Source organism: Ovis canadensis, chromosome 17 (assembly GCF_042477335.2).
Source record: "Ovis canadensis isolate MfBH-ARS-UI-01 breed Bighorn chromosome 17, ARS-UI_OviCan_v2, whole genome shotgun sequence".
Classification (NCBI taxonomy): domain Eukaryota; kingdom Metazoa; phylum Chordata; class Mammalia; order Artiodactyla; family Bovidae; genus Ovis; species Ovis canadensis.
Genome location: NC_091261.1, coordinates 11,672,774 through 11,694,497, shown reverse-complemented (window position 1 = coordinate 11,694,497; position 21,724 = coordinate 11,672,774).

Genomic DNA, 21,724 nt, shown 5'->3' with positions numbered 1-21,724 from the left:
AGACAAGGCTGTGGTCCTTGTGATCAGATTGACTAGATTTCTGTGATCATGGTTTCAGTGTGTCTGCCCTCTGATGCTCTCTCACAACACCTACCATCTTACTTGGGTTTCTCTTACCTTGGACGTGGGGTATCTCTTCACGGATGCTCCAGCAAAATGCAGCTGCTGCTCCTTACCTGGGAGGAGGGTTATCTCCTCACAGCCATCCCTCCTGACCTTGAACATGGAGTCATTCTTCTTGGCCCTCCTGTGCCTGCACAGCTGCCGCTCCCTGGACATGGAGTTGTTCCTCTTGGCTGCCACCCCTGACCTCGGGCGTGGGGTAGCTCCTCTCGGCCACCGCCCCTGACCTAGGGTGAGGGGTAGTTCCTCTCTGCCACGGTTCTGTGCAGTCCATCGCAGTCAGCTCGCCTCTGCACAGTCCCGTTGCAGCCAATGCGCTTGTGTGGTCCCTCGTAGCCGGCACACTTCGTGACATTGTACAGGAGACAGGGATCAAGATAAATCCACACACCTACGGACACCTTATCTTCGACAAAGGAGGCAAGAATACACAATGGATTAAAGACAATCTCTTTAACAAGTGGTGCTGGGAAAACTGGTCAACCACTTGTAAAAGAAGGAAACTAGAACACTTTCTAACACCATACACAAAAATAAACTCAAAATGGATTAAAGATCTAAACGTAAGACCAGAAACTATAAAACTCCTAGAGGAGAACATAGGCAAAACACTCTCCGACATAAATCACAGCAGGATTCTCTATGACCCACCTCCCAGAATATTGGAAATAACAGCAAAAAAAAAAAAAAAAAAAAAAAAAAGAACAAAAAAATTAAAACAACTGAGATCTAATTAAAATTAAAAGCTTCTGCACAACAAAAGAAACTATAAGCAAGGTGAAAAGACAGCCTTCAGAATGGGAGATAATAATAGCAAATGAAGCAACTGACCAACAATTAATCTCAAGAACATACAAGCAACTCCTGCAGCTCAATTCCAGAAAAATAAATGACCTAATCAAAAAATGGGCCAAAGAACTAAATAAACATTTCTCCAAAGAAGACATACAGATGGCTAACAAACACATGAAAAGATGTTCAACATCAGGCATTATCAGAGAAATGCAAATCAAAGCCACAATGAAGAACCATTTCACACCAGTCAGAATGGCTGTGATCCAAGCAATAAATGTTAGAGAGGGTGTGGAGAAAAGGGAACCGTGTTACACTATTGGTGGGAATGCAAACTAGTACAGCCACTATGGAGAACGGTGTGGATATTCCTTAAAAAACTGGAAATAGAACTGCCTTATGACCCAGCAATCCCACTGCTGGGCATACACACTGAGGAAACCAGAATTGAAAGAGACACGTGTACCCCAATGTTCATTGCAGCACTGATTATAATAGCCAGGACATGGAAACAACCTAGATGTCCATCAGCAGATGAATGGATAAGAAAGCTGTGGTACATATACACAATGGAGTATTACTCAACCATTAAAAAGAATATATTTGAATCAGTTCTAATGAGATGGATGAAACTGGATCAAATTATACAGAGTGAAGTAAGTCAGAAAGAAAAACATCAATACAGTATACTAACACATATATATGGAATTCAGAAAGATAACCCTGTATGCGAGACAGCAAAAGAGACCCAGATGTATAGAAGAGTATTTTGGACTCTGTGGGAGAGGGAGAGGGTGGGATGATTTGGGAGAATGGCATTGAAACATGTAAAATATCATATAAGAAATGAATCGCCAGTCTAGGTTCGATGCAGGATACAGAATCCTTGGGGCTGGTGTACTGGCATGACCCAGAGAGATGGTATGGGGAGGGTGGTGGGAGGGTGGCTCAGGATTGGGAACACGTGTACACCCATGGTGTATTCATGTTGATGTATGGCAAAATCAATACAGTATTGTAAAGTAAAATAATTTTTTAAAAGTGCAAACGCATGTAAGAATTAAAGATTTTAAAATTAAAAAAATAAAAAAATAAAAAAAATAAAATAAATAATAAAAAATAATAATAATAAAAAAATAAAGTGCAAAGTGCAAAAAAAAAAAAAAAAGACCATCTCCATGGAAAAGAAATGCAAAAAAGCAAAATAGCTGTCAGGGGAGGCCTTACAAATAGCTGTGAAAAGAAGAGAAACAAAAAGCAAAGGAGAAAAGTAAAGATATAAGCATCTGAATGCAGAGTTCCAAAGAATAGTAAGGAGAGATAAGAAAGCCTTCCTCAGTGATTAATGCAAAGAATTAGAGGAAAACAACAGAATGGGAAAGACTAGAGATCTCTTCAAGAAAACGACAGATACCAGGGGAACATTTTATGCAAAGATGGGCACAATAAAAGACAGAAATGGTATGGAACTAACAGAAGCAGAAGAGATTAAGAAGTGGTGGCAAGAATACATGGAAGAACTGTACAAAAAAGATCTTCACGACCCAGATAATCACGACGGTGAGATTGCTCATCTAGAGCCAGACATCCTGGAATGTGAAGTCAAGTGGGCCTTAGAAAGCATCACTATGAAAAAAGCTAGTGGAGGTGATGGAATTCCAGTTGAGCTCTTTCAAATCCTGAAAGATGATGCTGTGAAAGTGCTGCACTCAAAATGCCAGCAAATTTGGAAAACTCAGCAGTGGCCACAGGACTGGAAAGGTCAGTTTTCATTTCAATCCCAAAGAAAGGCAATGCCAAAGAATGCTGAAACTACCGCACAATTGCACTCATCTCACATGCTAGTAAAGTAATGCTCAAAATATTCCAAGCCAGACTTCAGCAATACATGAACTGTGAACTTCCAGATGATCAAGCTGGTTTTAGAAAAAGCAGAGGAACCAGAGATCAAATTGCCAACATCCGGTGGATCATCAAAAAAGCAAGAGAGTTCAAGAAAAAATATCTATTTCTGATTTATTGACTATGCCAAAGCCTTTGTCTGTGTGGATCACAATAAACTGCGGAAAATTCTGAAAGAGATGGGAATACCAGACCACCTGACCTGCCTCTTGAGAAACCTATATGCAGGTCAGGAGGCAACAGTTAGAACTGGACATGGAAAAACAGACTGGTTCCAAATAGGAAAAGGAGTATGTCAAGGCTGTATACTGTCACCCTGCTTATTTAACTTACATGCAGAGTACATCATGAGAAACGCTTGGATGGAAGAAGCACAAGCTGGAATCAAGATTGCCAGGAGAAATATCACTAACCTCTGATATGCAGGTGACACCACCCTTATGGAAGAAACTGAAGAGGAACTAAAAAGACTCTTGATTGAAAGTGAAAGTGGAGAGTGAAAAAGTTGGCTTAAAGCTCAACATTCAGAAAACAAAGATCATGGCATCTGGTCCCATCACTTCATGGGAAATAGATGGGGAAATAGTGGAAACAGTGTCAGAGTTTATTTTTTGAGGCTCCAACATCAGATGGAGACTGCAGCCATGAGATTAAAAGACGCTTACTCCTTGGAAGGAAAGTTATGACCAACCTAGAGAGCATATTCAAAAGCAGAGACATTACTTTGCCAACAAAGGTCTGTCTAGTCAGGGCTATGGTTTTTCCAGTGGTCATGTATGGATGTGAGAGTTGGACTGTGAAGAAGACTGAGCACCGAAGGATTGATACTTTTGAACTGTGGTGTTGCAGAAGGCTCTTGAGCATCCCTTGGGCTGCAAGAAGATTCAACCAGTCCGTTCTAAAGGAGATCAGTCCTGGGTGTTCATTGGAAGGACTGATGCTATAGCTGAAACTCCAATACTTTGGCCACCTCACGCAAAGTGTTGACTCATTGGAAGAGACTCTCATGCTGGGAGGGATTGGGGGCAGGAGGAGAAGGAGATGACAGAGGATGAGATGGCTGGATGGAATCATTGACTCAATGAATGTGAGTTTGAGTGAACCCCGGGAGTTGATGATGGACAGAGAGGCCTGGCGTGCTGCGATTCATGGGGTCGCAAAGAGTCAGACACGACTGAGTGACTGAACTGAACTGATATTGAACAGTGTGCCTTGGAAACAAACCTAGATTATTCTGTTAATTTGAGATTGCACCTAAGCACTGCATTTTATAGTGTTTTGTTGACTATGAGGACTACGTCATTTATTCTAAGGGATTCTTGCCCATACTAGTAAATATAATGGTCACACATTTCTGGTAATTTTTACTTCATTGATTCCTAAGACGCCAATGTTAATCTTGCCATCTTATCCTTCACCATGTCCAATTTACCCTGATTCATAGACCTAATATTCCAGGTACCTATGCAATATTGTTTTGACAGCATCATACTTTACTTTCACCACCAGACACATCCACAGATGAGTGCCATTTAAGCTTTGGCCTAACTGCTTCATTCTCACTGGAGTTATATAGTTGTTGCCCTCTGCTCTTCCCCAGGAGCATATTGGACATTTTCTGACCTGGAGGGGCTCATCTTCTGGTGTCATATACTTTTGCCTTTTGATACAGTCAGTGAGGTTCTCCAAGCAAGTATTCTGAAATGAGTTGCCATTTACTTCTCCTGTGGATTACAGTTTTTCAGAACTCTTCACTATGACGCATCTATCTTGGGTGGCCCTGCATGGCACAGCTCATTGCTTTATTGAGTTATGCAAGCCCCTTCAGCAAGACAAGGCTGTGATCTATGAAATATATATATATATATATATATATATATATATATATATATATATATGAAGTGTTTTAAAACTTTACGATTAAAAAGGCAGTAATCATAATGAGTACACATGAAAGTTGCAAATGTGCAAGCACACAAATTAAGAGTAACTGTATTAGTAAAATATACCACTTCACACCAGTCAGAATGGCTGCGATCCAAAAATCTGCAAGCAATAAATGCTGGAGAGGGTGTGCAGAAAAGGGAACCCTCCTACACTGTTGGTGGGAATGCAAACTAGTACAGCCACTATGGAGAACAGTGTGGAGATTCCTTAAAAAATTGCAAATAGAACTACCTTATGACCCAGCAATTCCACTTCTGGGCATACACACCAAGGAAACCAGAATTGAAAGAGACACATGTACCCCAATGTTCATCGCAGCACTGTTTATAATAGCCAGGACATGGAAACAACCTAGATGTCCATCAGCAGATGAATGGATAAGAAAGCTGTGGTACATATACACAATGGAGTATTACTCAGCCGTTAAAAAGAATTCATTTGAATCAGTTCTGATGAGATGGATGAAACTGGAGCCAATTATACAGAGTGAAGTAAGCCAGAAAGAAAAACACCAATACAGTATACTAACACATATATATGGAATTTAGGAAGATGGCAATGACGACCCTGTATGCAAGACAGGAAAAAAGACACAGATGTGTATAATGGACTTTTGGACTCAGAGGGAGAGGGAGAGGGTGGGATGATTTGGGAGAATGGGAATTCTAACATGTATACTATCATGTAAGAATTGAATCGCCAGTCCATGTCTGACGTAGGGTGCAGCATGCTTGGGGCTGGTGCATGGGGATGACCCAGAGAGATGTTGTGGGGAGGGAGGTGGGAGGGGGGGTCATGTTTGGGAACGCATGTAAGAATTAAAGATTTTAAAATTAAAAAAAAAAAAAAATAAAAAAAATGTTTTAGAAAACTACCTCTTATAATATGATAAAAATATTTAAAAATTACAAAGGCACTCTTCAATTTTCAACTAGAAAAGTTGAAGACTTGAAATGTAAAGTCTAGATCATTTGGTCCAAGACATCATTCTACAGCTGGTGAGTCAGTAAACTGTAGACTTATAAAATGTTTAGGTACCTTGCCACATGAAATCTCTCCATCAGAATACTGATTGAACTTCTACAGTCTGGTAGTTGTTCTCACTGTTATTGGACACATATCAGCAAACCCTTTCTTAATTTTGCTTCTTTTATAACCCACCTACTCTATTTATATACATAGCCACCCTCTGAAGGGTGGTTTTATAACCTATACTATTTATGTACACAACCACCCTTTTCAAATGCTAGCAAAGTAATGCTCAAAATTCTCCAAACTAAGCTTCAACAGTACATGAACTAAGAAGTTCCAGATCTTCAAACTGGATTTAGAAAAGTCAGAGGAATGACAGATTACATTGCCAACATCCATTGGATCACCAAAAAAGCAAAAGAATTCCAGAAAAACATCTACTTCTGCTTCATTGATTACACTAAAGCCTTTGACTGTGTGGATCACAATAAACTGTGGAAAATTATTAAGGAGATGGAAATACCAGACCACCTGACCTGTCTCCTGAGAAATCTGTATGCAGGTCAAGAGGCAACAGCTAAAACCAGCCACAAAACAATGGACTGATTCCAAATTGGGAAAGGAATACATCAAGGCTGTATATTGTCACTCTGCTTTTATTTAACTTATATGCAGAGTACATCATGCAAAATGCCAGGCTGGATGAAGCATAACCTGGAATCAAGATTGCTGGAATAAATGTCAATAACCTCAGATATGCAGATAATACCACCCTAATGACAGAAAGCAAAGAGGAATTAAAGAGCCACTTGATGAATGTGATAGAGGAGAGTGAAAAAGTGGGCTTAAAACTCAACATTCAAAAAATGAAAATCATCACATCCAGTGCCATCACTTGATGGCAAATAGATGGGGAAACAATGGAAACAGTGACAGACTTTATTTTCTTGGGTTCCAAAATCACTGCAGATGGTGATTTCAACCATGAAATTAAAACACATTTTCTCCTTGAAAGAAAAGCTATGACAAACCTAGACAGCATATTAAAAAGTAGAGACATTACTTTACCAACAAAGGTCTATATAGTCAAAGCTATGATTTTTCCAGTAGTCATGTATGAGTATGAGATTTGGACCATAAAGAAGTCTGAATGCCAAAGAATAGATACTTTTGAGCTGTGTCAGTAGAGAAGACTCTTGAGAGTCCCTTGGACTGCAAGTAGATCAAACCAGTCAACCCTAAAGAAATCAGTCCTGAATGTTCATTAGAAGGACTGATGCTGAAGCTCAGATACTTTAACCACCTGATTCAAAGAACTCATTAGAAAAGACCTTGATGCTGGGAAAGATTGAAGGCAGGAGGAGAAGGGAATGACAGAGGATGAGATGGTTGGATGGTGTCAACTGACTCAATGGACATGAGTTTGAGCAATCTCCAGGAGATGGTGAAGGTCAGGGAAGCCTGGAGTGCTGCAGTCCATGGGATCACAAAGAGTCAGACAGGACTAAGCAACTGAACAACAACAACAAACCCTCTAAAGATCTTGAGGCATATGTATGGGCAATTTGCAAGGGACGTTTTTGTTTAAAAAAAAAAAACTTTTGGGGAAATAACAAAGAAATTTATCTGATTTTACCTGCTTTGTGCCTTCTTTTGTTACAAAATCTATCCAATCCTAACAGTACAGTCCTTAAACTGTCTGTTCATGTGTCTGACTGGAACATGTGGCCACCGTAATTGACTTTAAAATATTGCCCCAAGAAGCACCATCACCAGCAATAATTCTGCTCCATATTCAAGGATATTATGTTTATAAAATCTTGTGATAAAATATATTATTGGGCACCATAGAATTTAAGTTACCAGCCAACACTTTTTCCAGCTACTTAATAATAGCTCAAAATAAGATGTTAGGGCTCCAGATGGGCCTAGAGGGCTGGGACCAAACAGATGGAGGATGCAGCATGCTTGGGGCTGGTGCATGGGGATGACCCAGAGAGATGTTATGGGGAGGGAGGTGGGAGGGGGGTTCATGTTTGGGAACGCATGTAAGAATTAAAGATTTTAAAATTTAAAAAATACAAAATAAAAAAAAATAAATAAAAGACCAACAAAAAAATAAAAAAAAAAAAAAAAGAAAGATGGGACCGAAGTCAAGTTGCAACCTATGTTGTAATTTTGTGAAAGTTCTCAAAGTTACTCCAAGATAAATTATTTTATCTTGTTTTGTTACTAACTGGAAGCAAAAAGAAGTGTATTCACAAACTATTTCAGAAAGTCAGATTTGTAGATTAGCGTGAAAAGCATGTTTAAAAGAAAAATATTTCAGGCATTTCATAGGATAGTCTTTGGAATCTTAGAGGGGATAATAGAATCAGAACTTTTAAAATTGAAAACTCTCCAGATCAATTAATTTATTCTAATTGCTTCTAAAGATGAAGAAAAAGTATCCCATACTGGCTTGATGGCCTTCAGAAAAGAAAGATTGAAAAATTTTAAAGGCATATTCATCTGTTATCTTTCTATTAATGAAAATACTTGTGATAGGAGACCTAAGTTGTAAACTTACAGGTTAAAAGGAATTTTAATTTCAGTTTTATTGAGAAATAATTGGCATAAATCCCTGTATAAGTTAAAGGTGTGTAGCATGATGGATTAATTTACATATATTGTTCAATGATTACCACAATAGGTTTAGTTAACTTATATCATCTTATACAGATACAAGAAAAAGAAAAACTCTTAGGATCTACTTATTTCCCCCTGTGATGATAACTCTTAGGATCTACTCTCTTAACAACTTTATTATGTACCATGGAGGAGTGACAAAAGTAACTATAGTTACGAATAGTGGGCAGAGAGAGAGAGATGAAAAAATATATATCTTAAGAAATGTAGGGAAGCTGTTCCTTCTGTGTATTTTTTCTGATTTTAATAAAGCTGTCTTGAATCAGAATGCTGGGAACTTGCAGTACCAAACAATGGTAAAGAAGATTATGAGTAGTCAAAGCAACCTTATGGCATAGGAAACTATGGTTTTCCAGCAAGTGGTCTTAAAATACAGGACATGAACGTGAATTAGAGGAGCAATGGATACATCCTGAAAAATAGCAAGCCCCCTCAAGGAAAAGAAGAACATATGATGACCATTCATTCATCCAGTCATTCAGCAAATATTAATGAACATGCCATGTGCCAAGCAGGAGATACAAGAATGCCTAAGCAAGACACCTAACTTTGAATTCAGCGTGTATGTAAAGAGAACAGAAGAGATCATGTGTGTAACAGGTTGTGGATGAAACTTGTGAGCCTTGTGTGAGTCCAGTGTTCCAGACGCCAAGGCTATGACCATGTTGTTCACCATTATATCTCCAATGCTTAACACAGTTCCTGACATATAGTTAAGTGCTTTGCAAATATTCAGTAGATGAATAAATTAATTTAAAAAAATCATGAATTGTCTTGTTAGCTGACGTTGAGGCTGCAGCGAAGGGCATGAGGAATGGAGTGGAAAAACTGCTCTGAAGATGTGCTGCGGAGGTCCCCTGAAGGCGTATCCTCTTAGAGGGCTTCCTCTATCTCATTGGCCCGTGGTCAAAAATACTGGCAGTCAGAGAAATTCAGATAGACTTAGTTATGCTTTTAAATCTTTAGACCCATGATATATGTGACCATTCCACAAACCCATTCACAATTCCCAATTGTCTCACCAAAGGGTGGAAGGACTAGACACCTCCCTGTGTTTTGTTTTGTGCTTCTATTTTCTGGTCAACTAATATTATCCTTTGTGAAATTCACAGCATATGGTTTTTATCATTTTATACTTTAAATTCGAAGGAAAAATAAAAACCCTCTGTCCTTGTAACACGTTTTGCTCAACCTGTTATAGCTCCTGTCCAGTGTTGAATTTAATTTATCAAATATTTGTTTAATTCTCCTGTGTTTCTTGTTATTTGGAAGTTATAAAAGCACTGTCTTTGTCCTCTAGGGGTTAACAGTTTGTAGAGACATATACATCAAATATAAAAATATAAGACAGTACATAATCAACAACAAAACAAAGCACCATCAAGTGCTGGAATCTCCAGTGATGTAACAGTTAAGGCTTCCTTGGGGACAGCCACTGTTTCCCAGCACAGCACCAACCAGGTGGTGTCTTATGTCAGACAAGTGGCATCTTCCATTGCAATCTGTCCCTGGGACTTGCAAAAAAGAAAGAGAAATCACACTACTGTGAATATTTGAAAGAAAATCAGAACTTTCCATTTAGAAGCTAAAAGTGTTTCAACTGGCATTCAACCAGTGAGGAAGCTGAGTCATGGCTTAGTGTAAAACATCAAACAACAAAAAAAATAGTGAACAAACAAAATGAAAAAATACTAATATCAAAAAACAATTTGAAGATAACTACTCACTGATATATTTTCCTCGCTATCTCACTCCTGCTCAAAGGTTTAATCAAAACTAAAACAAACCACAAGACATCTTTTCTTCAGGTCCTCACTGACTGTTATCCTCTTCTCTCTTCCTTTATTGTAAGTACACCGTTCCCTTGGGTGAGACTTACCTTTCCTGTCAAGGTCTTCTCTCCAGGGGACAGCCCTCCCTTATATCTGTCGAAATTACATTATCCTATCCATGTGAGAACCCAGCCCTGATTTTTGCCAAACAATTACATTGAAGATATTGACTAAGGATATCTTTTGTCCTGTGACTACACAAAATTATTAAATATTTTAACCTCTTGATGCAAGCGATTTCTTTTCCCTTTATACAACTATCAGTTGATTTTACTGTTCATAGGGATAGCTCTGTGCTGCGGAGACATGGTCTGGGGCTGACAAGAAACTCAAATAACAACAGTGAGAATAGCACAGTAATTAGCCTTTTCAGGAATATGCAATTAACTACCTACCCCATCTTATTTCTACCTACACAGGAGTGGCTTCCACCTCCCTCTGCCATTTCAGTCAAAATATGTTACATGTTGCTTGTTACTAAGGCCTCACACCTTGGTCATTAGCCAGTCTAATAATAATGTGAAAAATCCAAAGGGCAAGGGTCATTGTCACACTTCCAAGCAGCTGTACTAATTGTCCTCTGGTCACCTGGCACCATAAAATCCTTTTATTCTGATATTTATATTTGGGGGGTTACTTACCTTTTATATTTTGATGTGCTCATTTTCCCTCAACATGGTCAAAATAATGATTTGATTATATTTTCAAAGATAAAATGGTGAAGAAATAAGAAAAGTAGCCTGTGAAATTTATTCTTAAAGAGCACAAGATTGGAACACAAAGTTTTAGATGGATATCTGAAAGATATTCATTGCAGTTCTAACAATATATACTGAGCTTTAAGAAAAAGCTGATTTCCATGAGTTTATCATTATAGATTTTTTGCTAGGTTTTCATGAGGTCCCGTATTACAAGTATATATTCAGATATTAATTGTTCCTACTGTACAGTCTCAAAGGCTGTGAGCTGGACACAGCATACAAATCCTTGAATGAAGCATAATCTGCACAAAAGGAATTAATTCATTTTGCAGTGAGTGAATCTTTGAACATTACCGTATACTTTTAAAAACATACCTTGTTGTTTTTTAACAAGAAACAAATCACAAAAAAATCTATTTTTCAAAAAAAAGAAAGAAATAATATTTTGAAACAAAACAAAATAAAAACTGCTTTATCTTCCTAAGCCAGAAGTGTAGAGTTAGCAGCACAGTGGCTGACCTCAGTTTTCAGTATATTCTCTGTTCTAAGGGACATTGACAGGAAATGGTCAGCCTGGAGATACAATGAAAGGAAACTCAGCAGTGAAGGTTTCACTGATAACATGTGATTTGAAGTCAGTGAACGGACCTAACAGTCATTCACCAGCTTAGGCCAAAGCGTATAATAATCCAAAGGTGCCATTAAAGTCTTGTCATAAAAGTACACAGAAGATGGCATTTGGCACAGGAGGAAAGGCAGAACATTTTCCTAATAGTTTGGTTACAGTAACTGATATCAATATTATGGTGGTGTTTCACAACATTCTGTTTACCCAACACGTATTTGTCCTAAAGTTTCTTATGTTATGTAATAAAAGATGGCAAATTTTAAAAGAAATTTCCTTTATAATAAAACTTGGACTAACCAGAATACAACCCCTTTTCTTCTCATCTCTGCTACTTTTCTCCATTTGTTATTTTTCCTTTTGTCTTAGAGAATAGCTGTTCTTAGTAGAGAAAATCACCAAAATTTAACATTTTATTTTCATGATTTTGGATAGAACTCATCCTGTATTTTCTTAAATGCAGCATGCCCATTGAACATTTCCTAGCATCAATAACTATACTGAGCTATATTAGAAACTCCTCAGAGATTATAGAGGGTATAACACTTGTTCCTGCACAAAGCACACTATGTGGCTCCCCCACAATGTAGGTTTGAGATCTATCTGCTTTTCATAGTATTTTTATGTATATATATATATATATATATATATATATATATATATATATATATATTACAGTCATTGTTAACAGATTGCAGCCTAACAAAATGTGAAGGAGTAAGAGTTTGAATTGTTACAAAAAAAATATGCTTGCTATTGGTTACCTTTCTCAACACTAGATTATTTCTTTGACCTCAGAAAGGGAATACAACCCCTTTGTATTTATTAAAAATTGTGGGTAAAATAAGAGACAACAAAATATTGGGTGGAAATTTGAAGATTTTCATTGAGCAAATTTTAGTCTTCAATTTTTAAAACAGATTCTATTACTCAAACATCTTTTTGTAGAATTCTAATTTCTCCATTATTATATGTAGTTAACCCAGGTATCCTGCATTGCAGGTGGATTCTTTACCAGCTGAGCCACAAAGGAAGCCCAAATAAGTAGTAAATAAGTGTAAAGCTTACTTTAGTTAGCTCAAGTTGTTTTGTATCTGTGATTTATAGTAAAGAATAGCACCATCCAATGGAAATATATTGTGCCACATGTTTAACTGTAAATCTCTTACTAGACAGAATAAAAGTAGACCTAATTCATTAAAAAGAAATCAATTTTAATAATATGTTTTATATAAGCCAATATATCTAAAATACAATTTCAATATATAAAATTATTTAAATTTTTTCACTGTTTTATTCATACCAAGTCTCTGAAATCCTGTGGATAGTTTGCACATAGAGCCTCAACTTTGACTAGCTGTCTTTAAACTGTTCAATAGTCATACGTAGCTGGTGATTATCATATTGGACTGCATAGATACAGATATTTTTTTCCTTAAACCTTACACCTCTGTGTGTCTAATCTATGACCTTTTACAAAAGTTACAGTGAATTTAATGGAAAGTCATCCTACTTAACCCACTCCTGTATTCTTACCTGGGAAATCCTATGGACAGAGAAGCTATGGCCCATGGGGTGGCAAACAGTCCAATACGACTTAGCAATTGAGCACACACACACACATTCTACGTAAAATAACCTTGTTTACATAAGAACTATATAGAGAAAAAATTGTTTTGCTTAGTTAGGGCATCAGACAGTACATTTTGCTGGTAAATTTGATCTCCCCAGTTTATATTTTTCTATTTAATAATATCTGGAGTGTCTCTTACAGTCAATACTTCGTGAAAATGTCAAAGTATTCACTCTCTAGGGATGTGAATTACACTTTACAATGCATATTTATATGCAATTTACCCAACAAATCTTAGTCATGCATCTCCTGTGTGGCAAGCTAAGTAAGTGGACAGAAATGAAAGTTTGCAAAACTAGACAGTTTCTTCCCTCAGGGAGTATGCATGCTGGTGACACAGACATGAATCAAATAATCAGGTAACTAAAATCAGATAAAATTACAACCATGTGAAAAGCCGTAAAATAGTATACTGTCTTGTGAACATAAAAAGGGAAGTTTGACCTAGGGGGCAAGGTCAGAAAAAACTTCCTTAAGGAAGTGGTGCTTGAGCTGAGGTCTGGGAGGTGAATAACCCTGACCAGCAGAGAGGAGCTGGAAAGCATATGCTAGGAAGCTTGATCTAGTTTCATTTCATGAAGAAACTGGGTGGCGAGAAATTTCCCTGTGGCTGAGGGAATAGTTCTCACCCAGAATGAATTCTAGACTTTCATTCCTGAGAGTCTATCATGAGACTAGGACTCTTCCTGTAACTTTGGTGCTAAGCTGGGAGAGTCTCTTCATGCCCTCATTTCTCCATGGCATCTAGTATACCCCAGGAGTCTTTCAGTTATGCATTTTTTCTTTTCTTTAAAATGCAATGTACAAAATACATGTGAATTGGAATTTTCATACATTAATTTACCAACCAATAAAAGCTTTGGCAAGATATGAAATGAAGATAACTCTTATAAATCAGTAAATAAAAATCAAAACAAAATGAAATTAAAAAAATAGCAATTCAGTAATAAAATGGGCAAAGGACAAAGACAGGCAATTCATATAAGAAGAAACACAAATGACAAGTGCAAATGAATCTTAGCAGTTATCAAAGAAATAAACAATATCTATTGATTTTGTCTGGCTTACCTTGCTGAGAAAGATGCCAAGGAATATCGCGTGTCTGTAAGGAAACAGGTATGTATTCTAACATACCACTGGGTAAAAGAATTGTCTGAAGCCACCTTTCTGGAGGACAATCAGTCATTATTCACCAAAAGAGTATATATTCACTAACCCAGTATTTAAATTTTTGGAATTTATTCTGAGGTTTTAATAAGACAGATTGTAAGAAAAAACAAATGCATAAGTTTGGGGCTATATTAGTTAAATAAAATATAAAATAGAGCCCATCTAAATATCAAACAATAGAGGAAAGGTTAAAAATTATAATATGTTAACACAAGTAAATATATTGTAAAGTATGACATATGTGTGTATTTATTCAGAAGAAAATGGCAAAAATTTAACATATAGCAGTATGGTTTTAATTCTTTTTGTTTATCTAAGTTTTCTGCTTTTACTGTTTCTTCTCAAACTTAAAAATAAACATTCTTTTTAGAATAATATTTTTTATTTAGAAAATTTTAGAAAAAAAAATTTTTTAAATAAACAGAAAACAAACAACAAAAAGCATTGTATTATCATCCAAAGGCCACTGTATTAATGTATTTCCCTTCAATCTTTTTTTAAAAGCTATATCTTCTTTTTCACACAGTTTTGATCAATTTTAATTGGGCTTCTGAGACCAGTGGTAAAACCTGCCCTAAGAACAAGCTTTCACATAGGACTTTCCTATATCCAATTACAAGTTTGTTTTTTTTTTTCATAACAGAGTGATGACAGTTTACAATTAGGCTGACTGAATTTAAGCTTTGCCCAGACAGTCTGATAAAAGAAGACACTTCTCCCTATTCTTGGTGTCTTCATTTCATTAACGAGTGATTTTAGTAAGCCAAAGATTCTCCTAAGGAATTTTAACTGAATAGGTGAAGTTCCTATTAATAATCACAAAAGACAAACATGCAAACACCCAGAATTAGCATTAAGAATAAAATTAACAATCTAATTTAAGAAATACAGTGGCTAAGCAGATAGTCTCTAGAGCCAGAGTATCTGGATTCAAATCCAGATTATTTGGATTCAAATCCAAAGTGGCTAGTTACATAGCCATTTTCTAGCTATATAAAGTGAAAGTGAAAGTTTCCCAGTCGTATCTGATTCTTTTCAACCCCACTGACTATACAGTTCTTGGAATTCTCCAGGTCAGAACACTGGAGTGGGTAGACTTTCCCTTCTCCAGGGGAATCTTCCCAACCCAGAGATTGAACCCAGGTCTTTGTATGGCAGGTGGATTCTTTACCAGCTGAGAGACCAGGAAAACCCTTCTAGAATCAATCATTTAACTTTATGTGTCTTAATTTCCTCTCCAGTAAAATTGGAAAAATAAAAACATCTACTTCTTAAACTGTGTCATAGTTTGAAAATTCTTTAAGATTGCCTTTCTTTGGCATTGGAATGAAAACTGACCTTTTCCACTCCTGTGGAAAATGCTGAGCTGTCAGTTTGTTGACATATTGAGTGCAGCATATTCACAGAACCATCTTTCAGGACTTGAAATAACTCAGCTGGAATTCCATCAACTCCATTACCTTTGTTCATAGTGATGCTTCCTAAGGCCCAGGTGACTGGACACTCCAGGATGTCTGGCACTAGGTGAGTGATTGTGGTTGTCTGAGTTATTAAGATCTTTTTTGTATAGTTCTTCTGTGTATTCATGCCACCTCTTCTTAATACCTCCTGCTTCTGTTAGGCCCATACTGTTTCTGTCCTTTATCTTGCCCATCTTTCATTTAATGTTCTCTGGGTATCTCTAACTTTCTTGAAGAGATCTCTAGTCTTTCCCATTCTATTATTTTCCTTTATTTCTTTGCATTGGTCACTGAGGAAGGTTTTCTTATCTCTCCTTGCTATTCTTTGGAACTCGGCATTCAGATGGATATATCTTTCCATTTCTTCTTTGCCTTTCAATTATCTTCTTTTCTCAGCTATTTTTAAGATCTCCTCAGACAACCATTTTGCCAGTTTGCATTTCTTTTTCTTGGGGGGTGGTTTTGATAACAGCCTCCTGAGGTTACAAACCTCTGTACATAGCTCTTCAGGCATTCTATTTGTCAGATCTAATCCCTTCAATCTATTGTCCTTCTACTGTATAATCTTAAGGGATTTGATTTATGTCATACCTGAATGGTCTAGTGGTTTTCCCTACTTTCTTCAATTTAAGTCTGAATTTTGCAATAAGGGGTTCATGATCTGAGCCACAGTCAGCTCCTGGTCTTTTTTTTTTTTTTGCTGACTGTGTAGAGCTTCTCTATCTTTGGTTGCAAAAAATATAATCAGTCTGATTTCAGTATTGTCCAAGTGTAGAGTCTTCCCTTGTGTTGTTGTTGGAAGAGGGTGTTTGCTATGACCAGTGCATTCTCTTGGTAAAACTGTGTTAGCCTTTGCCCTGCTTCATTTTGTACTCCAACCCCAAACTTGCCTGTTACTTCAGGTAACTCTAGAATTCCTACATTTGCATTCTAGTCACCTATGATGAAAAGGACATTTTTTATTGGTGTTAGTTCTAGAAGGTCTTGTAGCTCATCATAGAACTATTCAGCTTCTTTGGCATTCTTTGGTTGAGGCATAGAATTGGATTACTGTGATACTGAATAATTTGCTTTGAAAATGAACAGAGATCATTCTGTCATTCTTGAGATTGCACTGAAGTATTGCATATCAGACTCTTTTGCTGACTATGAGGGCTATTCCATTTCTTCTAAGGGATTCTTGCCCACAGCAGTAGATACAATGGTCATTTGAATTAAATTTGCCCATTCCCGTATATTTTAGTTCACTGATTGCTAAAATGTCAGTGTTCACTCTTGCCATCTCCTGTTTGGCCACTTTTAATTTATCTTGATTCATGGACCTAACATTCCAGGCTCCTATGCAAAACTTTTCTTTACAACATCAAATTTTACTTCCATCACCAGTCACATCCACAACTGGATGTTGTTTTTGCTTTGGCTCCATCTTTTCCTTATTTCTGAAGTTATTTCCCTACTTTTTTCCAGTAGCATATTGGGCACCTACCAACCTGGGGAGTTCATCTTTCGGTGTCATACCTGAAAAAATTCAGTTTTCATTTCAATCCCCAGAAAAGGCAATGCCAAACAATACTCAAACTACCACATACTTGAAGTCATCTTACATGCTCTAAAACTAGTGCTTCAAATTCTCCAAATGAGGCTTCAAGAGTACATGAACTGAGAAGTTCCAAATGTTCAAGCTGGAATCAGAAAAGGCAGAAGAACCAGAGATCAAATTGCCAGCATCTATTGGATTATAGAAAAAGCAGAAGAATTAAAAAAAAATTATCTACTTCTGCTTCATTGACATGCTAAAGCCTTTCACTTTGTGGTTCACAACAGATCACCTTAACTGAGAAATCTGTATGCAGGTCAAGAAGCAGCATTTAGTCTGTGGCCATACCACCTTTAACATGCCTGATCCAGAAGCTAAGCAGGGTCAGACCTTGTTAGTACTTGGATGGGAGATGCATCAGTTAGAACCAGAAATGGAACAATGGACTGGTTCCTAATTGGGAAAGGAGTACATCAAGGCTGTATATTGTCAACCTGCTGATTTAACTTATATGCAGAGTACATCATGAGAAATGAGGGACTGGATGAAGCACAACCTGGAATCAAGATTGCTGGGATAAATATCAATAACCTCATATATGCAGATGACACCACCATTATGGCAGAAAGCAAAGACGAATTAAAGAGCTTCTTGATGAAATTGAAAGAGGAGAGTGAAAAATCTGGCTTAAAATGCAATATTCAAAAAATGAAGATCATGGCATCTGATTCCATCACTTCATGGCAAATAGATGGGGAAACAATGGAAATAATGCCAGGTTTTATTTTATTTTCTTGGGCTCCAAAATCACTGAAGATGGTGACTGAAGCCATGAAATTAAGTAGCTTGCTCCTTGGAAGAAAAGCTATGACCAACCTAGACAGCATGTTAAAAAGCAGAGACATTACCTTGCCAATAAATGTCCATCTAGTCAAAGCTATAGTTTTCCAGTAGTCATGTATGAATGTGAGAGTTGGTCCATAAAGAAAGCTGAGCACTGAAGAATTGATACTTTTGAACTGTGGTGTTGGAGAAGACTCTTGAGAGTCCCTTGTACTGCAAGGATATCAAACAAGTCAATTTTAAAGGAAATAAGTTCTGAATATTAATTGGAAGGACTGATGCTGAAGCTCCAATATTTTGACCACCTGATTCAAAAAACTGATTCATTAGAAAAGACCTTGATGCTGGGAAAGCTTGAAGGCGGGAAGGGAAGGGGACAGCAGGATGAGATGGCTGGATGGCATCACTGATGCGATGAACATGAGTTTGAACAGGCTCCAGGAGTTGGTGATGGACAGGGAAACCTGGCATGCTGCAGACCGTGTGGTTGTGAAGAGCCAGACACGACTGAATCACTGAACTGACCTGAACTGTTCAGTTGTTGGAAGCATTGAAGTTAATACAGGCAAAACATTTATACTAGTGTATGTCACAAATATAAATGTTCCATGTTAGTTTATATCATTATTCAGAAACTATACTAACCTGTAAATGGTGACAGATGAACAGCGGTTAAAAGGTGCAGGGTGTAGAAATGTATATTGTGGCTTCAATAATAGAACTGACTGGACAAATATGTACCCTTTTTGGATCAGCATCAATCCTTAAAAGGACATTTTAAAATAAGTGTTGTTTCTACTTTTAAGATAATGTAAATGGAGTTCCTAAAGTTAAGTAACTTCCTAAAGAAATCACATGTAATTAAAAAGAGATGGAATATGGTGACTGAGAAAGGTGGTGCTCCCTTGGTGTATATCTTTCATTTGCAGGGGCAATTTTTGGACCAGGAAAATCTAAAAGGCAGAGATATAGATAATTTTTTCTCATATTTCCCCTTTCTTCAATAATTCAGAATTAATTCAGTACTATTTACAGAGCACCTGTCCTGGCCAGGCACAGTTGTAAGAACTGGAACTGCCTCATCCTTTAAGAGTTTATTTCCTGATGGAAAAACAAGCAATAAACAAAGAGTGTGCCAATTATTAGGGTCCCATTTCTCATCTCCAAATCACCCTCCTGTTCTGAGTTTTGTGATGGTGGGGTGCACGTGCATCCCTCTGCATCCGGCCCTGAGTACTTGCTGTCTGAGGTAGTATGCAAGGTAGAACCTGATAGCTGTGGTTGTCACAGGCTCCTGTTCAGTTCTTCAGACTGGGAGCACCACGAGCTTACCCCACCCCATCTTGCTCTCCATTTTATGGAAGCAAGGAGCCCTAGAAACTGCTAAGTGCCCATGGAGATAGGCAAAGAAAACTGATGCCCTCCTGCATGTGAGAACGCTGTTACCCTCTGTCAAGAGGGGAGCCTTAGGAAGAGTGGAGGGTCAATTAAGAAAAATGTTCCACCTCAAAAGCATCAGCCTGAAAACCACCATATGACACGGAAATCCCACTCCTAGGCATATACCCTGAGGAAACCAAAATTGAAAGACACTCATGTATCCCATTGTCACTGCAGCACTATTTACAACAGCTAAAATATGGAAGCAACCTAGATGCCCACTGACAGATGAATGGATGAAGAAGCTGTAGTATATATACACAATGGAATAACCAGTTCAGTTCAGTTCAGTCGCTCAGTCATGTCTGACTCTTTGAGGCCCCATGAACTGCAGCAAGCCAGGCCTCCCTGTCCATCACCAACTCCCGGAGTTCACCCAAACCCATGTCCATTGAGTCGGTGATGCCATCCAACCAGCTCATCTTCTGTCGTCCCCTTCTCCTCCTGCCCTCATCCTTTCCCAGTATCAGGGTCTTTTCAAATGAGTCAGCTATTACTCAGCCATAAAAAGGAATACATTTGAGTCAGTTCAAATAAGGTGGATGGACCTAGAACCTGTTATACAGAGTGAAACAAGTCAAAAAGAGAAAGAAAAAATACCATATTCTAACACATATATATGGAATCTCGAAAAATGATACTGAAGAATTTAATTACAGGGCAACAATTGAGAAACAGACATAGAGAATAGACTTATGGACATGGGGAGAGGGGAGGAGAGAGTGAGATGTACTAGCTAAATTTTCTCACTTCTAAACACTGATGCCATGAAGATTGTGGATGAAATGTTTTTCTTCTTCAGTATTTAGGATTATTTCTTTAAGATAGATTTACAGAAGTGTAATTATGCTAAATATGGTCATTTTAGTACTCTGTGCATATTTATACTCATTCATATGTGGCTAAAATGCATATATGTGAATGTATACATATCTTTTCAAAAGATTTTGTCAATTATTCTTCAAGTAATGAAAGAGAATGTTGATATTCTTCTGCTAACCAGTTCTTGGTAAAATGTGTTGTTTAACCTGCTGGTACTATATTGCCAGTGTGGCCAAGCATATTTTCATGTCTCTTACATAAATTTTGAGGTTGTGAGTTAATGTTATTTTCAGTAATTTACTATTTTTCTAAATGTCTTATGTCAGTAGTCTAAAGGATTTTGTATTTTAAATCATGTTCATGAAAGGAATGAGAAAGACTCTCAGTTCAGTTCAGTCACTCAGTTCTGTCCAACTCTTTGTGACCCCATGGACTGCAGCACATCAGGCTTCACTGTCCACCACCAACTCTGGGAGATTACTCAAATTCATGTCCATCGATTCAGTGATGCCAACAAACCATCTCATACTGTCATCCCCTACTCCTCCCACCTTCAATCTTTCCCCAAATCAGGGTCTTTTCCAATGAGTCAGTTCTTCATATCAGGTGGCCAAAGTTTTGGAGCTTCAGCTTCAGCATCAATCCTTCTAATGAATATTCAGGACTGATTTCCTTTAAGATTGACTGGTTGGATCTCCTTGCAGTCCAAGGGACTCTCAAGAGTCTTCTCCAACACCACAGTTCAAAAGCATCAGTTCTTCAGTGCTCGGGTTTCTTTATGGTCCAACTCTCACATTCATACATGACTACTGGAAAAATGATAGCTTTGACTAGATGGACCTTTGTTGGAAAAGTAATGTCCCTGCTTTTTAATATGCTGTCTAGGTTAGTCATAGCTTTTCTTCCAAAGAGCAGTATCTTTTAATTTCATGGCTGCAGTCACCATCTGAAGTGAATTTGGAGCCCAAGAATAAAATATAATCTGTCACTGTTTCCATTCTTTCTCCATCTATTTGCCATTATGTGGTGGGACCAGATGCCATGATCTTCGTTTTCTGAATGTTGAGTTTTAAGCCAACTTTTTCACTGTCATCTTTCACTTTCATCAAGAGGCTCTTTTGTTTTTTATTTTCTGCCATAAGGGTGGTGTCATCTGCATATCTGAGGCTACTAATATTTCTCCCAGTAATCTTTATTTCAGCTTGTGCTTCATCCAGTACAGCATTTCTCATGATGT